We start from the raw sequence: 16322 nt of genomic DNA, 5'->3' as shown, positions 1-16322 counted from the left end.
TGAATGGATCTCTATAAAATTTTACCATAAGGTTAAATACCACAAAAGGAAGGTTGGGATTGATTTTTGATGTTATGGTACCAACAGTTAAGGAATTAGGGGCCAAAAATAAGCATATTCTAGTTTCCAGACAATAACTTGTGGAACGGTGTATGGATCTCTCTGAAATTATACCACAAGTTTCCATACCACAAAGGGATGGTTAGGATTTGCTTTGGGGGGTTATGGCTCAAACCGTTTAGGAATTAGGGGCAAAAAAGGGGGAAAAACAAGGTTGTCCTGGTTAATGGACAAATACTTTAGTACAAAACATAATTTAAAGCAGTGTAAGGGAGATAAATCAAATACATCATTTGAATTACCTCCCTTACACTGCTTTTAAATTATGTATAAAGTAATGGTTAATGAACAATTAAGACAATTTAAAACAGTGTAAGGGAGGTAATCCAAATACAACGTTTTGATTACTTCCCTTACACTGCTTTTAAATTATGTTTAAAGAAATGCATATTTATAAAGGAAGACCAGTAAAAATATATGCAAATGTTGCATCTTTTTTTTTTTACAAAAAAATCCATATGAAAGATTTGACACCATATTTTAAATTCTATTATAAAATAGATTAAGTTAGCACTATGGTAAATTTAAATGGGTAATTATGGTTGCAAACTCCATTGGATATTTGAATTGAGATTATGACCATATCTTGAGGGAAAGAATTTTTTTGGGGAAAAAGGAGGGGGGGGGATAAAAAGAAATTCTTCTTCAAATATATTTTTTTTTTCAAATTTCAAATATTGAAAAATTTCAAGAAGTAATCTTTAATTGCACAGTATGGCGCATTAGATTTGTAAAATCTTTGACCAAATTTATTTATTTGTTATGCCGAATCTGACCGTGTATTTAGATTTTTAATTTTTGGTCCAGTTTTAAAATTGGTCTACATTAAGGTCCAAAGGGTCCAAATTAAACTTAGTTTGATTTTAACAAAAATTGAATATATGGGGTTCTTTGATATGCTGAATCTAAACATGTATTTAAATTTTTGATTTTGGGCCCAGTTTTTAAGTTGGTCCAATTTGGGGTCCAACAAAATTAAACTTTGTTTGATTTCAACAAAAATTGAATATATGGGGTTTTTTGATATGCTGAATCTAACCATACATTTAGATTTTTTATTTGTGGGCCCCGCTATCAAATTGGTTCATATTGAGGTCAAAAGGGTCCAAAATTAAACTTTGTTTGATTTCATCAAAAATTGAATTATTGGGGTTCTTTGATATGCCAAATCTAACCGTGTATTCAGATTTTTAATTTTGGGTCCCGCTTTTTAAATTGGTCTACATTAAGGTCCAAAGGGTCCAAAATTAAACTTAGTTTGATTTTAACAAAAATTGAATTCTTGGGGTTCTTTGATATGCTGAATCTAAAAATGTGTTTAGATTTTTGATTATGGGCAATTTTTCAAGTTAGTCCAAGTTGGGGTCCAAAATTAAACTTTGTTTGATTTCAACAAAAATTGAATATATGGGATTCTTTGATATGCTGAATTTAACCATGTATTTTGATTTTTGGGCCCCGTTATCAAATTGGTCCACATTGAGGTCAAAAGGGTCCAAAATTAAACTTTGTTTGATTTCATCAAAAATTGAATTCTTTTGATTCTTTGATATGCTGAATCTAACCATGTATTTAGATTTTGGATATTGAACCATAATAGGTAAATTAAAAATTTTAAGTTCTTAGACCACATTCATTCTGTGTCAGAAATCTATGCTGTGTCAAATATTTAATCACAATCCAAATTCAGAGCTGTATCAAGCTTGAATGTTGTGTCCATACTTGCCCCAACTGTTCAGGGTTCGACCTCTGCGGTCGTATCAAGCTGCGCCCAGCGGAGCATTTTTTTATAAATTTCTGATATAACATTGAGAAGTTGATGTTTGTTTATAGTCTGACAACAGATTTACTAAGTATTGCGCAACAGCACAGAGTATTGCACAACAGCAAGAAATCTTTAATTGAATATAAATTCAATTCATATAACCAATTTCAAGTTCTTTGACTACATTTATTCAGAAACCTATAATATGTCAAATATTTAATTACAATCCAAATTCAGACCTGTATCAAGCTTGAATATTGCGTCCATTTTTGCCCCAACTGTTCAGGGTTGGACCTCTGCGGGCGTATCCAGCTGCGCTCAGCGAAGCAGTTTATTCTTTATTGTGTGCAATTCAATAAATAATTCAAAATTTGGTGACTATGTTGAACGCATCTATCCCATCGAACTTGAGATAAAGGATACAACAGATACAGTTAAGTCTGCCTCTTCCATCTCAAAGTTGACAATGAGGGTCGGTTGAAAACAAAACTTTATGACAAAAGCGATGATTTCAGCTTCCCAATTGTTAACATTCCATTTTTATGTAGTAACATTCCAACACCGATTGCATACGGAGTATATGTCTCCTAGTTGATATGATATTCCAGTGCTTGTATTTCCTATCATGATCTGTTTTATAGAGGGTTCTGCTCACAAGGAGGCTATAAGTTTCAAGTGGTGAAGTTGAAATCATCCCTCCATAAATATTACGGACGCCATCACGAGTTGTATGACCTCTATGGAATATCTGTTTCACAGATGATGACGAATATGTACAAATTGTCGTAACTACAATCCCGTTCCCTTTTCCCCGAATGTGGCCTACAAAATTACACTTATCACTGGGTTTGTACTTACATGAGCAACACGACGGTGCCACATGTGGAGCAGGATCTGCGTAACTTTCCGGACAACCTGAGATCACCCCCAGTTTTTGGTGGAGTTCGTGGTGCTCAGTCTTTAGTTTTCTATGATGTGTTCTGTGTTCTGTTAATTGCTTGCTGGTCTTTTTCTTTTTTAGCCATGGCATTGTCAGTTTATTTTCGACTTCTGAGTTTGAATGTCCCTTTGGTATCTTTCTCCTCTCTTTTATATACACAAGAAAACTTCCGAAGTGACAGATCTACATTCACGATGTAACTTTAAATACATTGGGTATTAAATTAAGAAAAAAATCATCAATTTCTTCTCAGGTAAATCCAGTTTCTTCGTATCAGACATACAAGGCAAAATAAAAATGGTTCGTCAAAATTTAATGAGAATAAACTGGGACAATTATCTAATGTCAGTGCAATAGTCACATGCAGGAATAAAAAAACTCAAATAAGATAGTAGAAGAGTTACGGTAAAATTTTAACTAGAATATACCCCTCATAATCATAAAACACGCTTCCTATTGGCAATTTATTGATATCGACTGACAGCAAATACCAATTATGGATGATCAATACCAACCGTGACATGTCCATAGTAAGTGGGTGATAAAAATCCGACGAGTATCATATCATCTGCTTTAGATCAGGGGTCAGTGCTTTATCTGTGCATGGCTATCGTATCTATGCTCTTGGACATAATATATTATTCCAATAGTTACTTTAATATTTTGGTATATATTTTTACTGCTCTAACCGAATAATACTAACACAGAAATAAATTTCTACTTCACAAAAGCAATTGATATACAAAATATGTAAAAAACGACCTAGACAGGGTTAAAATTTCGAATCTAAATAGATAGTGAATTCCTTGCAATATTTGTTTTTATATATTTGTTCATATTTCTATCAGATGAAATAATAATCAGAGCTATCTCAATGTTAACTATTCATAATTTAAAATAAAAGCAAATTGGTTTGCTTTCGTGTGTATGTTTATTAATTAAACTAAATAACTATAAATTTTGTCTCATTCTATCTTATTCAACTTCGTACTTTATTTGGCCTTTTAGACTTTTTAATCTCACCTGGCCCAATGGGCCAAGTAAGTTTTTCTCATCACTTGGCGTCCGTCGTCGTCGTCCTTGTCGTCGTCCGTAGTCGTTAACTTTCACATAAATCTTCTCTGCTGAAACTACTGGGCCAAATTTAACCAAACTTGGCCACAATCATCATTGGGGTATGAAGTTTAAAAAATGTGCCCGATGACCCCGCCTGCCAACCAAGATGGCCGACATGACTAAGGATATAACATAGGGGTAAAATGCAAGTTTTGTGTATTATTTTGAAAACCGTTATAAATAGAGAAAATCTGAGAGGTGCAAAAATGTTCAGAAGTTAAGCTCTACCAATTGTTCATATACGTCAACACTGTCAGACGACTTTTTATAGGAGTTATTGCCCTTAAATGACAAATTTTACCATTTTTTCCATTTTTGTCTATTATCTTGAAAACTATAGTAAATAGAGACAAACTTTAAATAGCACAACTGATCAGCAAGCCAAGTTCTACAAATAAGTCTGTATGGTCGAAATCCATCAACTCCTTATTTTTGTAATTGCCCTTTGATGACGATTTTTGCAAATTTTTTGCGTTCTTGCCTTATATCTTAAAAATTATAATAGATAGATAGAAACTAAATTAATCAAAATGATCAGCAAGACAAGATCTACAATTAAAACAACATGGAGGAAATTGTCCGACAACTCCTTATTGGGGTTATTGCCCTTTAATGATGATTTTTTATACGCCCGTCAAATTTTTGACGGGACGTATTATGGTATACAAATGTCCGGCGTCCGTCCGTCTGTCTGTCCGTCTGTCTGTCCGGCGTAAACATGTCGCACCGTAACTTGAGAATGACTTATCCAAATTTCATGAAACTTAACATAGTTGTTTCTTATGATAGTCAAACGATCTGTATACTTTTTGGTGAAAATAAGATTAAAACTTTTTGAGTTACGGGACTTAGTAACTAAAACAGGTGTGTGTTTTTTTTCACATGTGCCGCTGTATCTCAAAAATAATTTATGATTATTGCTTAAAACTTTACACACTTCTTAGTTATATTAATCTTAAGATCTGTATACTTTTTGGTGATGATTCAAAATTTTATTTTAGAGATATTGAGTATTTTGTTAAAAAAGGGGGAGGGGTTTTTCACATGTCGCGCCGTATCTCAAAAACTATTTATGATTTTTGCTTAAAATTTTACACACTTCTTAGTTATATTTATCTGAAGATCTGTATACTTTTTGGTTTTGATTCAAAATTTTATTTTAGAGATATTGAGTTTTTGTAAAAAAAAAAGGGGGTTTTCGCATGTCACGCCGTATGTCAGAAACTATTTATGCTTATTGCATAAAAATTCACACACAAGACGACGGGCGTATCATGCGCTCATGGTGCAGCTGTTTATTACCATTTGTTTTGCGTTTTGCCTTATATGTTAAGTGCCAGTCTGCCTAAGGATCAGGCAGTGACCAAAACATGATAGTCTCAGATTTTGATGAAAACTTGCACAAATCATCTCAATAACAAGTTTTAAAGAAAAAAATACTTTTTGGACCATTAAAATATGGTTGCTATGGTAACCAAGCCATTTGATTTATACAAAGCAAGGCTTATTGAGATTAGCATAAAACTCACAGTATTTTTCACTATTTCAGTCTCATGAAAACTGCTGATAATGTCAAATCTAGTATTTCTCCATTGTACTGCAACTTTTTCAACTATTGAATATTCTTGAAGAACAGCTGTTATGATGAAATTCTATTTCATTCTAGAAATTTTGGGGTTAGGATGGTCTCCATGGACCATAATGTCCAAAATAGCCAAAAGAGGCCAGAAATCAAGTTCAAATATTTTCTATTACCAGAACAGCACATACATGGTGTTACTTAATATGGAACAAGTAGTGGTCAAACTATCATTATTTAATAAAAGCTCGGTGGGTTTTTTCCAAATATTGAGTAACCATAGCAACAAAGTTAACCCTATAGCAAAAAAGCTAAAAAACAAATTGTAACAAATGTATTCAATATTAAAGTCTAAATGCATATATATGGACTAAATATGATTTATTTAAGCTAGTCACATTCGAGTGTTGTCAATTGTTCCCATTTTTGACCAGAAAGTATTACATAGCAACCAAAAAATGTCCTTAGCAACCAAAATGAACAAACCTAAAATTTAGTTTTTTTTAAACAAAAATATTCTCCAGTGCAAAAAGTGACGTTTTTGTGATCAGATATGAATCATTTCTATATAGAATAACTAAATTAAACAATATCTACATTACATTAGCAACAACTAAAAACCTCCCAGTAACAAAATAGATTCTTTCCATGCCAATAATTAAAATAAAAAAAGATAATAAAAAATACTATCAACATGTATTTTTTTTTATCTAAATAGCTGTTTTTTAATAAAAATCTAGGAAAAGCCATTATAAATATTGTGATGGGTTCTCATTACCCCCTTACTTATAACTGATAAACAGTTGTATGCATACATGTATAACTATAAAGGAGGATATTTTCAAAGGTTTCCCATTTTTGGTGTGAGCTTACTTCTTATACCAGATTCATATTGGTTTGAGACCTATCATTATAGTCACCGACACTATCATGCTTTAATTTTTTTTATTACAACCTGGATCTGCATAACAACCATGAATACTCCTTAGCAACAGTTAAGTATGCATATTCCACCTTCATTCTATCAAAATTATAGGCTATTATTAAAATTATGCAATGTTTTATGTTAAATGCTTCAATATTGAATTGCTATTAATACTTGAAAACTGACCGGAACTAAAAAAAACCTTAACGTTGACCTTTGAATCTTAAAAATGAGGTAAAGGTCAGATAACACCGACTTCTTAGACATATACACCTTGCAATCGTTCTATACACCAAATATAGTTTAAGCTATTACTTGAAAAACAGACCAAAACACACTAAAAAAAAGTTGACCAATGAACCCTGAAAATGAGGTCAATGTCATATGAAACCTGCCAGACTGACATGTTCTTATAATTATTCCATACACCAAATAAAGTTAACCTATTGCTTAAAGTACTTGTAAGATGGACCAAAACACAAAAACTTAACATTGACTAATGAACCATCAAGGTCAGGTGGAACCTGCCAGATCTAGACTGACATCTATCCCTTACAATCATTCAATACACCACACATAGTTGACCTGCTTATAGTATAAGAGAAATGAACCTATTCATACATGCATGTTACTTTGACCTTAATCACTGATCCATGAAATGAGGTTGAGGTCAGGTGAACCCTGTCTGACCAACATGTAGACATAGCCAGTAACCCATATACCAAATATAGTTATCCTAATATTACTCATAATAAGTGAGAAATTCACATGACCAAAAAACTAAAAAAAAATCAAGCAGTGGCTGAACCATGAAAATGAGGTCCAGGAAATTGGACATATGACAGACGGAAACTTTGTATCATAAGGTATCTGCAAACAAGCTCTTCTTATTTATATGAACAAGCATTCTGAGAGTATTGCATGGCAATACATAGTCCCCTACCGGTTAAAAATTAATTGTCCTGGAACAAAATGCTAACTTGATCTATAACTTGTCATGGTGTAAACTATATAACAAAAATATCAAGTCAATATCTTCAAGCATGACGAAAAAAAGTGCTAAAAACTGATAATTTAAGTGAATTTTCTAAGTCCAAGGACCATAACTCTGCACAAAATCATCAGACCGGAACAAAATTCGAACTTGATCTGTAACTTGTCATGATAAAACAATATACCAAATATCAAATCAATATCTTCAAGCATGAAGAAAAAAAGTGTGGAAAACTGATTTGCCGGACTGACAGAAGGACAGACAGACAAGACAGACAGACGAAGTGCAAACCTAAAGTCCCCTTTGACTTCGTAGGGGACTAAAAATGCAGGTCTTTTACCATCTAAAATATAATACATGTAGTTGGCCCTGCAACTGTCAGATAGTAATGCCTTTGTGTGGCATACTGCGAGACAAAAATGTATGTCATAATAAACATGCAACATTTTTCAAAAAGAAAACAGTAAATTACACAAATTATTGCATTCATTTATTATAATGTTTTAAAAAATAACTGACCAAAATTAGAGATTAATGTATGCTAGTACAGGAAAAGCTCATCCAAATTCTGATTTCAGAATGCAAGTTCTTATCATCGAGATACTCAACCAATCTCAACATTCAAATGTTTTTAAAAAATTTACAGTATTCAGATTGTTCAGAGTCTTCTAATATTTATCATGTCTTATTATTTTATCTGTCATTCAGATTTGGTATATCTGTTCTTTAGGTTCAAACATGACTATGCAATCTCCATGAATAGAGGCTATAAGTTGTCATCCTTCACTTCAGAAATGTTGGTCAATTTGAAGGCATGCTATTTCCTTATGTCCATTCGCAACAAACATTTTGATCTTCCTACTCCAGTGCGCAATATTGGCATCACAATATGATGAGCCTCATTGAACTTTGCTGTAGTCGAATCTTTTAATCATCAATCCTGCAATCATATGAAATTTCAGTAAAAATCAAAATAAATATATTAGCAATTTATTTACAGTTCATATTGATAATTTCAAGTTCAATGGATCATTTTGGTTGAATGAAATGATTGAAGTTTAAAAAACGAATACTCAGGAAACGGCCATGAATTTTGGTACATGTATGTGGACAATGGGACCAATATATAAATTTATGTGCAAGACCCAGGTGGAAGATTGTTTTTTCTTGCTTACCAGTGATTTCGCAATCACTTGTCATTTTTCCCTTTATAAATATCAAAAGTATTTCTTCATTTTTTGTCACTAAAATATGTAAAAGTTAGTTAAATAATAAACTTGACACAGTCTGTATGTTAATTTGATAGAAAAATTCAAATGATGAAATCAAATAGTTATACTCTGAAATGTAAAAATATGCCAAATATTCAAAGTGAATGAACCATTACTGAAAGTAAAGGGCCTTAAAATGTTTGTAGAACTAAGAAATGCCATTAATGCTAAATACAACTGCATACCAAATAGGAGGGTGGTAATGGGGGTACCATCATGACAAAAAACGATAAAAATTCTTGCTAAATGACGTTAACGGTAATTTTAGGTCCATGACAATAAAATGTACACTTTCTTATAGACGATAAAAAAATCTACTGATTTTGACGAATCACGTTAAATTTTTTCCAAAATTAACAGTAACAATAATTTTTTGAGGCCTCTGACGAATCACGATAAGGATATTTTGATGAATCACGGTACAATTTTAACCAATTTGACGCTAAAGGTAGCCGAAAATGACCGTTTGACGCCTGATGGTAAAAGGCATTCCTACCTTCAAATAAAACATGTAAAACTGACTTATTATAAGTGGTTCTTTGTTAACTGATCTATACATGAAATCACAAACTTTAAAATGTAAACTTTGCTAAAATGACAAGATCAATATACCATGACTTGGGGCTGCGGTAAGGGGACAGGGCCAAATAATCTCCATGGATAGAAGATGCATCAAATTGAATGATAATACAACTTTATATCAAATAATATTTATTTATTATTAGTAGTTTCACTTAAACTTTGACCTAATCAAAATTTTTTAAACACCAATATGTTTTGAGTAGGGAAAGGAAATGCATGATTTTTGTACATGCAAAAAAACTCTCGATGTTGTTGACAATATATGTGTAGGTGATCTCGGCTAAACTCTTAGCATTGTCAAAATTTTACTCAAGTAGCTCCAGCAGAAAATGTAGGTCATGTTGACCTAGTTCTTGTTGTAACATATATATATATACATGTATATCTTATATCATAAGATGAATTCACCACTTGCTCAACACTGAACCAATATGCAAAAATCATTTTGTAAATCAGCATTTGCATACCAACGGGGAAATCTATGAGCTGTCCCGTTGTGGATGGGGATCATCCCGATGCAAAAAACATCTTGTAGCTAAAGCAATTCTTATCTATTTCTAAAATCACAAAATAATGTATAAAAAGATATTTCACCTAAAAATATGGACCCAGTGGGGATAGGTTGAAGTAAACAATCAATTACTGGAATTTACTGGTATATAAAATATTTGAATTCAAATAATTTTTACCTCTTCAGTGCAACATGTGCAATAGTCTTTTCAAATATTAAAGGTATGTGTGTTTACAAATCTCCTCTGCAATTCAGCAAATCCTGAAGAAAAAGTTTCAAATTTGTTAAGTCTGATAAAAATATATACATGTATATGAATGAATGATATAATTTATTAAGACAATACAAATTTCTTTGAAGCTCTTACTTTAGACCAATTTAATAAGTTGCAAATAATATTAACTGAGACAAATCATTTCCCTAAGTACAGGTTATGCAGAATACAATGCATGTTTTAACCCCTGAGAGCTAGAGTTTCAAGGACTGGGTTCATTTTTTTTTTATACATTCAAAAATTATAAATATGGTAATGGGCCTAAGGCAAACCAAAAATGTGTACATGTGTGTTTGAAGTACTAAAAATACTGACCTTTATTTTATGATTAAAATTGCCTACAGTACAGGATACCGGAAAGATTTTCTTGTCATATTTTAATAGCACCGATAAAAACAATATATTCCTCCCATTAAGCCAATAAGGTACGGTTTAATAAATCAACCAATAAAAAATATTTCTGTAATTTGTTGGCCTATTTAAAAAAAAATAGTTGTTCCTTCGATAACCTAACCAAGTATAAACATTTCTGTAAGCTTTGAAAAAGCCCTATTTCAGTCAGGGGTACTACTTGTACAAGTTATCTTTATTTACTTGAAGAAGTAAAAAAAAATATACTTATATAAGTTAATTATAATGTTTGAATAATCTCCCCTTAATTTTCCCAAAAATTTACTTGTATAAGTAAATTTTTTTACAATCCCACAAAAATACTCAAGTTTTGAGATGTAAAAACATGCCTTTAATGATTTTTCCCAGGTTAGCTCATAATTTTTGATTAGAGTTCAATGTTTCATCTCATTAATTCAACAAAGAAAATGATTGCGCAAAGATCTTAAGTATTTGCGCAAGGCCTTCAAAAATTGCCCCTTGGGGGCTTGTAAATGAGCAGTGCTCTGAAGATAACAGACAAATGAGATTTTCATTGTCCATGAAATTACACTAAATTAATAAATAAAGACATCTGCAAAGGACAGACAATTTAAAATTCTATTAGAGCAAAGAAGTCCTAAGAATTCAAGAAAAGAAGATAGGATGACTTTTTTACTTATTTAAGTAAAAAAATCTGAATGTCTAAGGGACATAACTAAGCCAAAAAATTATTTACCTATACAAGTGAATAAAATACACTTGTATAAGTACCGGGTAACCTAAAAATTTACTTATATAAGTATATTTATATTTACTTCTTCAAGTAAATAAAAATTACTTGTATAAGTAGTACCCTGACTGTATTTATGTTGCGTCAAATAATTTCCCCTTTTTAAACCAGTCAAAAACTTTTAAAAACAATAATTTTCCTACATGTACATGTACCTATCTAACCTAATTCTTTTCAGCTGTTGTAGAAACACTGGTGCTATCTTTTTAGGCCTAAATGCATCATAATGTATCAAACCTTAAAAATTTGCTAAAGAATTGCATGTGAACCTTCCTTTGGAAGGGCAATAATCCATTTTTCAGGGGTCTCCTTCAGTTTAGTACACACTCATATTTTTGGCTAGCTGCGGAACCGTAGCTCTTAGGTCCTTATGTTATTTTTTTACTATTTGCGGATGGTCCGCAAATAGTCAAAAAATAACATACATGTAAGGACCTAAGAGCTACGGTTCCGCAGCTTATGTTTGGCAATATCAAAATATTTTCTAAACATCCTTTATAAAGTATGAGAAAAGAAACCAGCTTACATGTCAATCTACAAGAAAAAAACAGCCAAAAAACAAAATATGAGTCTGATAATGAGCCCCCCCTTTTTTTATATTCATGTTGAACCTAAACCATTTTCAATACAATATATAATGGGGGAGGAGAATGGAGTATGACCAAAATAATCTTTTGAATATATATGTAAATAGTGTACCCTGTGTTTCTGTAGAACAGAGAAAAAAGGCCCTGCTCATCTGGATGGGCACTGCTCTGTCTGGCTTTGATCCTTCTTTTGTGAGACGGTTGTGCACAACCAACATTCCTTCTTATAATCTCATGCATATTCCTAGGGTTTGTTGGTGTTTTAGACAAAGTATGAATGTACATGTAATTGGGAAAAGATCCCAATATTGTAAAAAATTGTTGTGATTCCGAGTATATCTAAATACCAATAGATACCTTGGATGGTCGTTCCTGCAGTCAGGAACGGCCGGATTGCTCTTCAGTGATATATGTCGTCTGTATAGCCATTACAAGTAATAGCTTTTCTAAAAAGCTTGCCGTATTTTAGCTGCTTATACATGTATTGAGATCGGTGGTTTGTGGGTATAGGGTTTTTTATTGGAATCTTGCACTCCAAGCATAAGAATATATAGTGTCTTTTTTCTCCTGGTTTTTGATTTTAGTTGTAGTATTGGTGAATCAGGGTTATTATTGAAGGAGGCTTGATAGTCACATATGATAATATATATATATGGTTTGTAATAGCTAAAGTAACGATACAAACACTTTTTTGTTTGTTTTGTGGAATATGATTGTTTACTCTTTATGACAATGCAAGTAGTTTTAACATGCATACTGTGTCTTGACAGTTATGTAATAGTTAGCAAGGTTATAATCAAGTTGATAAGAAAAACGTATTATTTACTTTTGAGGATTACTGCTAGACAAAATGGACTACCAGTGGCAGATCTAAAAATTTTCATAAGAGGGGGCCAGCTCCAGTCATGCTTCAGTGATTCACTACATGTATATGATCAACCAAAGTTTTCCCACGAAAGGGGGGAGGGGGTCCCTGAAAAACTCTAAATCCGCCTCTGACTACTGTAGTTGGCCGTTCGAATATGAGAATATTACCTTTTATATGTATAGAAGACAGTGGTCTCTTTAGCCCAAATAAGAAAGGCGCCGCACCCTGGGTGCCCTTAGCCACGCCCTGGGTGCCTTCAATTGCGCCCCTCTCTGACGCCTTTTTCCAAGGGGGGGAGAATAGTAAGTTTATTTCGCTTCTTTTGGTTAATAGTGATCTGATGTATGAATGTGTATTGCCATGTTTTATGAACATGTAGTATGAATGACTTTTCTAAGGCAAATTTGATAGAGTAAATAATCAAAACAACAACTTATGCATCTTTATTAACAACATATACAGTAAAAAAAAAGTGAACTCGTGATACACACAGAAACGTAGACAAAAGAAATGAAAAGTGCCTTTTCCTATCAAAAAAAAAGTGCCCTGCCCTTCACTGGCACCCTGTCCCTTTCTATTTCTAGCTGGGGCACTTCAAGTGATGAATATCTCATCTGGCTTTTGTCTTAGAAGAAGCAATTAGTTTTGAAGGTACAGGTTAAGTGTTGTTATTACTAATTTCCAGATGTAGTATAACTGTAAGAAGATGTTTTGTGGTAATGGATTTGGAATGAAATATTAGTTGCAAATAATTTTCTAGAACATGTTGTCAGCTGGCTTCTAATTTTTTTTATTATTTTGTTGCGGTTTGTAATCTTGACATTTTTTTTTTAAGTTCTCTAGATGAGAGCTTCATATTGGTATTATCTTTTAGTGCTTTATATTTGGTTGCATTTGTAAGCATATGCTTTTGTTAGTTGGAATATATATATTTTCATTTCTGATGGCAACAAGTTCATGTAATACATATAGTCAGGATTATTAGTAAGCGATAGTTGTTTTGTTTGTTTATGTTTATTGTCATGATTGATATGGACTATATAACTTGCTGTTTGGTGTGAACCAAGGCTTCATGTTGAAGACCGTACTTCAACCTATAATGGTTTACTTTTACAAATTGTGACTTGGATGGAGAGTTGTCTTTGGTACTGATATGACATTCTGTTATATCTATCGACAAGATTGAGAACACATTTTTTTTGTAATAAAACATATTTAATTCTACGATATCATATTTAACAATTTATCGGTAATTTGTGCATTTTTCCTTTGATGTGTACTCTCTGATAATGTCAGTATCAGTTGACTGGTCGTGATATATAAGTTATTGGGTCAGTTCGCAATTGACATGCTCAGGTGCGCTGTGTCAGGATCTTCTTTCCCCTTTCATTCACAAAATCATGCATGATTTTTTTTTTGCAGAATCGCAAGAGTGTTTTGGTGAATGAAACACTTCTCATATTGTTTGAAATTTTTAGTAAAGTTAGTTTTGCCTTTTTGACAGATTGTGTGAAAATTCGAACAGAATATGAATAAAAAACCCAATACACTTTAAAATCAAAGCGCGAAAGCGCTGTAAAGGCAGTTAATTACAGGTTGTGTTTATTTTTAGTCCAGTTATATCAATATCTTGCAAAGTACAGTGTACTTATCAGAGGTGGCTTTCAGTATTTAAGATTTAGAGTTCTCTAATGATATTGAACAAGTTATATGAATGTCATATTCTGAGCACTATATGAAGGTGATTGTTCTCACTTGTTTATGAACTAGTGCATGATGTCCAGTTTGTACCTTTTTTATCTATGTTTATAGTCAAATTAGTTATCAAAGGTACCAGGATTATAATTTAATACGCCAGACGCGCGTTTCGTCTACATAAGACTCATCAGTGACGCTCAGATCAAAATGGTTATAAAGCCAAACAAGTACAAAGTTGAAGAGCATTGAGGACCCAAAATTCCAAAAAGTTGTGCCAAATACGGCTAAGGTAATCTATTCTTGGATAAGAAAATCCTTAGTTTTTCGAAAAATTCAAAGTTTTGTAACAGGAAGTTTATAAAAATGACCATATAATTGATATTCAAATACTAGTTAAAATAGTTAGGCATTTTCTTTTTAGTAATAAGTAAATGTTATCAACTGTATTTTATTCAACTCTGCAAATATGGTTTGTTACTGTTAAGTATGGATGATAGTTGTTTCATTGGCAATCATAACACATCTCCTTATTTATATAATGATCTATATTCAACGACCTCAGGTACAAAAAAAATGTATGTAACTTAACTATGATGGGAAACCTTTGACTTCTTTCTTTTATATAAACTTTTGATTTGGTACCATAGAACTATGTAGAATAAATGTACATTCCAACATGTCAACTCTTTCAATGACAATACTTTTTTAAGAAACTATAACTCCAAGCAAAATTATATTTCCAAGTTTAAAGTAATTTATGAATGAAAAAAGGAGTTCTTAATTAAGAAATAAACTGATTCGCTGAGCGCAGCTGGATACACCCGCAGAGGTCCAACCCTGAACAGTTGGGGCAAAAATGGACACAATATTCAAGCTTGATACAGGTCTGAATTTGGATTGTAATTAAATATTTGACATATTATAGTTTCTGAATAAATGTAGTCAAAGAACTTGAAATCGGTTATATGAATTGAATTTATATTCAATTAAAGATTTCTTGCTGTTGTGCAATACACTGTGCTGTTGCGCAATACTTAATGAATCTGTTGCCAGACTATAAACAAATAAAGTTCAATTTCTTCTCAATGTCATATTTGAAATTTATGAAAATCTATAGGGAGATTACATCAATAGCTATAAATAATTCACCAAAGTTTCATGCGAACTGCTTAAAGCATTTTTGAGTTGTTGTCCAACAAGAGTGCACACGCTGAAATGTCTCGCCTTCTTTACTAATCACTAATATCATGTTGATAGTCCTTAATATAAAGCTTCATTACAACTGTCACATAAACTTAACATTAACCAAGAAAACTAAACATTGACCAATGAACCATGAAAATGAGGTCAAGGTCAGATGAACCATGCCAGGCAGACATGTACAGCTAACAATTCTTCCATACAACAAATATAGTTGATATATTGCTTATAGTTTAAGAAAAACAGACCAAAACACAAAAACTTAACACTGAGCAATGAACTGTGAAAATGAGGTCAAGGTCAAATAAAACCTGCGCGACTGACATATAGATCATAAAATATTTCCATACACCAAATATAGTTGACCTATTGCATATAGTATTAGAAAAAAAGACCAAAACTCAAAAACTTAACTTTGACCACTGAACCATGAAAATGAGGTCAAGGTCAAATGAGACATGCCAGCTAGACATGTACACCTTACAATCATTCCATACACCAAATATAGTAGACCTGTTGCATACAGTATAAGAAAACAGACCAAAACACAAAAACTTAACTATAACCACTGAACCATGAAAATGAGGTCAAGGTCAGATGACACCTGCCAGTTGGACATGTACGCCTTACAGTCCTTCCATACACCAAATATATACTTGACCTATTGCTTATAGTATCTGAGATATGGACTTGACCACCAAAACTTAACCTTGTTCACTGATCCATGACA

The 16322-nt window shown here is 32.5% G+C and overlaps 1 protein-coding gene and 1 long non-coding RNA gene across 2 annotated transcripts in view; one reads left to right on the top strand and one right to left on the bottom strand.

Moving 5' to 3' along the window:
* The window catches only part of LOC127739295 (uncharacterized), a 99672-nt gene that overhangs the window by 38671 nt on the left and 44679 nt on the right, over positions 1-16322 (top strand). The window lies entirely within an intron of this gene.
* On the bottom strand, positions 7913-10066 carry LOC127739298 (uncharacterized). Its single transcript, XR_008000382.1, has 2 exons — positions 9982-10066; positions 7913-8379 (listed from the first exon to the last, which is right to left on the bottom strand). It is a non-coding gene; the product is annotated as an uncharacterized LOC127739298 (long non-coding RNA).

This window comes from Mytilus californianus, unplaced genomic scaffold (genome assembly GCF_021869535.1).
Source record: "Mytilus californianus isolate M0D057914Y unplaced genomic scaffold, xbMytCali1.0.p SCAF_4, whole genome shotgun sequence".
NCBI classification, from domain to species: Eukaryota; Metazoa; Mollusca; class Bivalvia; order Mytilida; family Mytilidae; genus Mytilus; species Mytilus californianus.
This window is presented reverse-complemented; position numbering and strand designations above follow the sequence as displayed.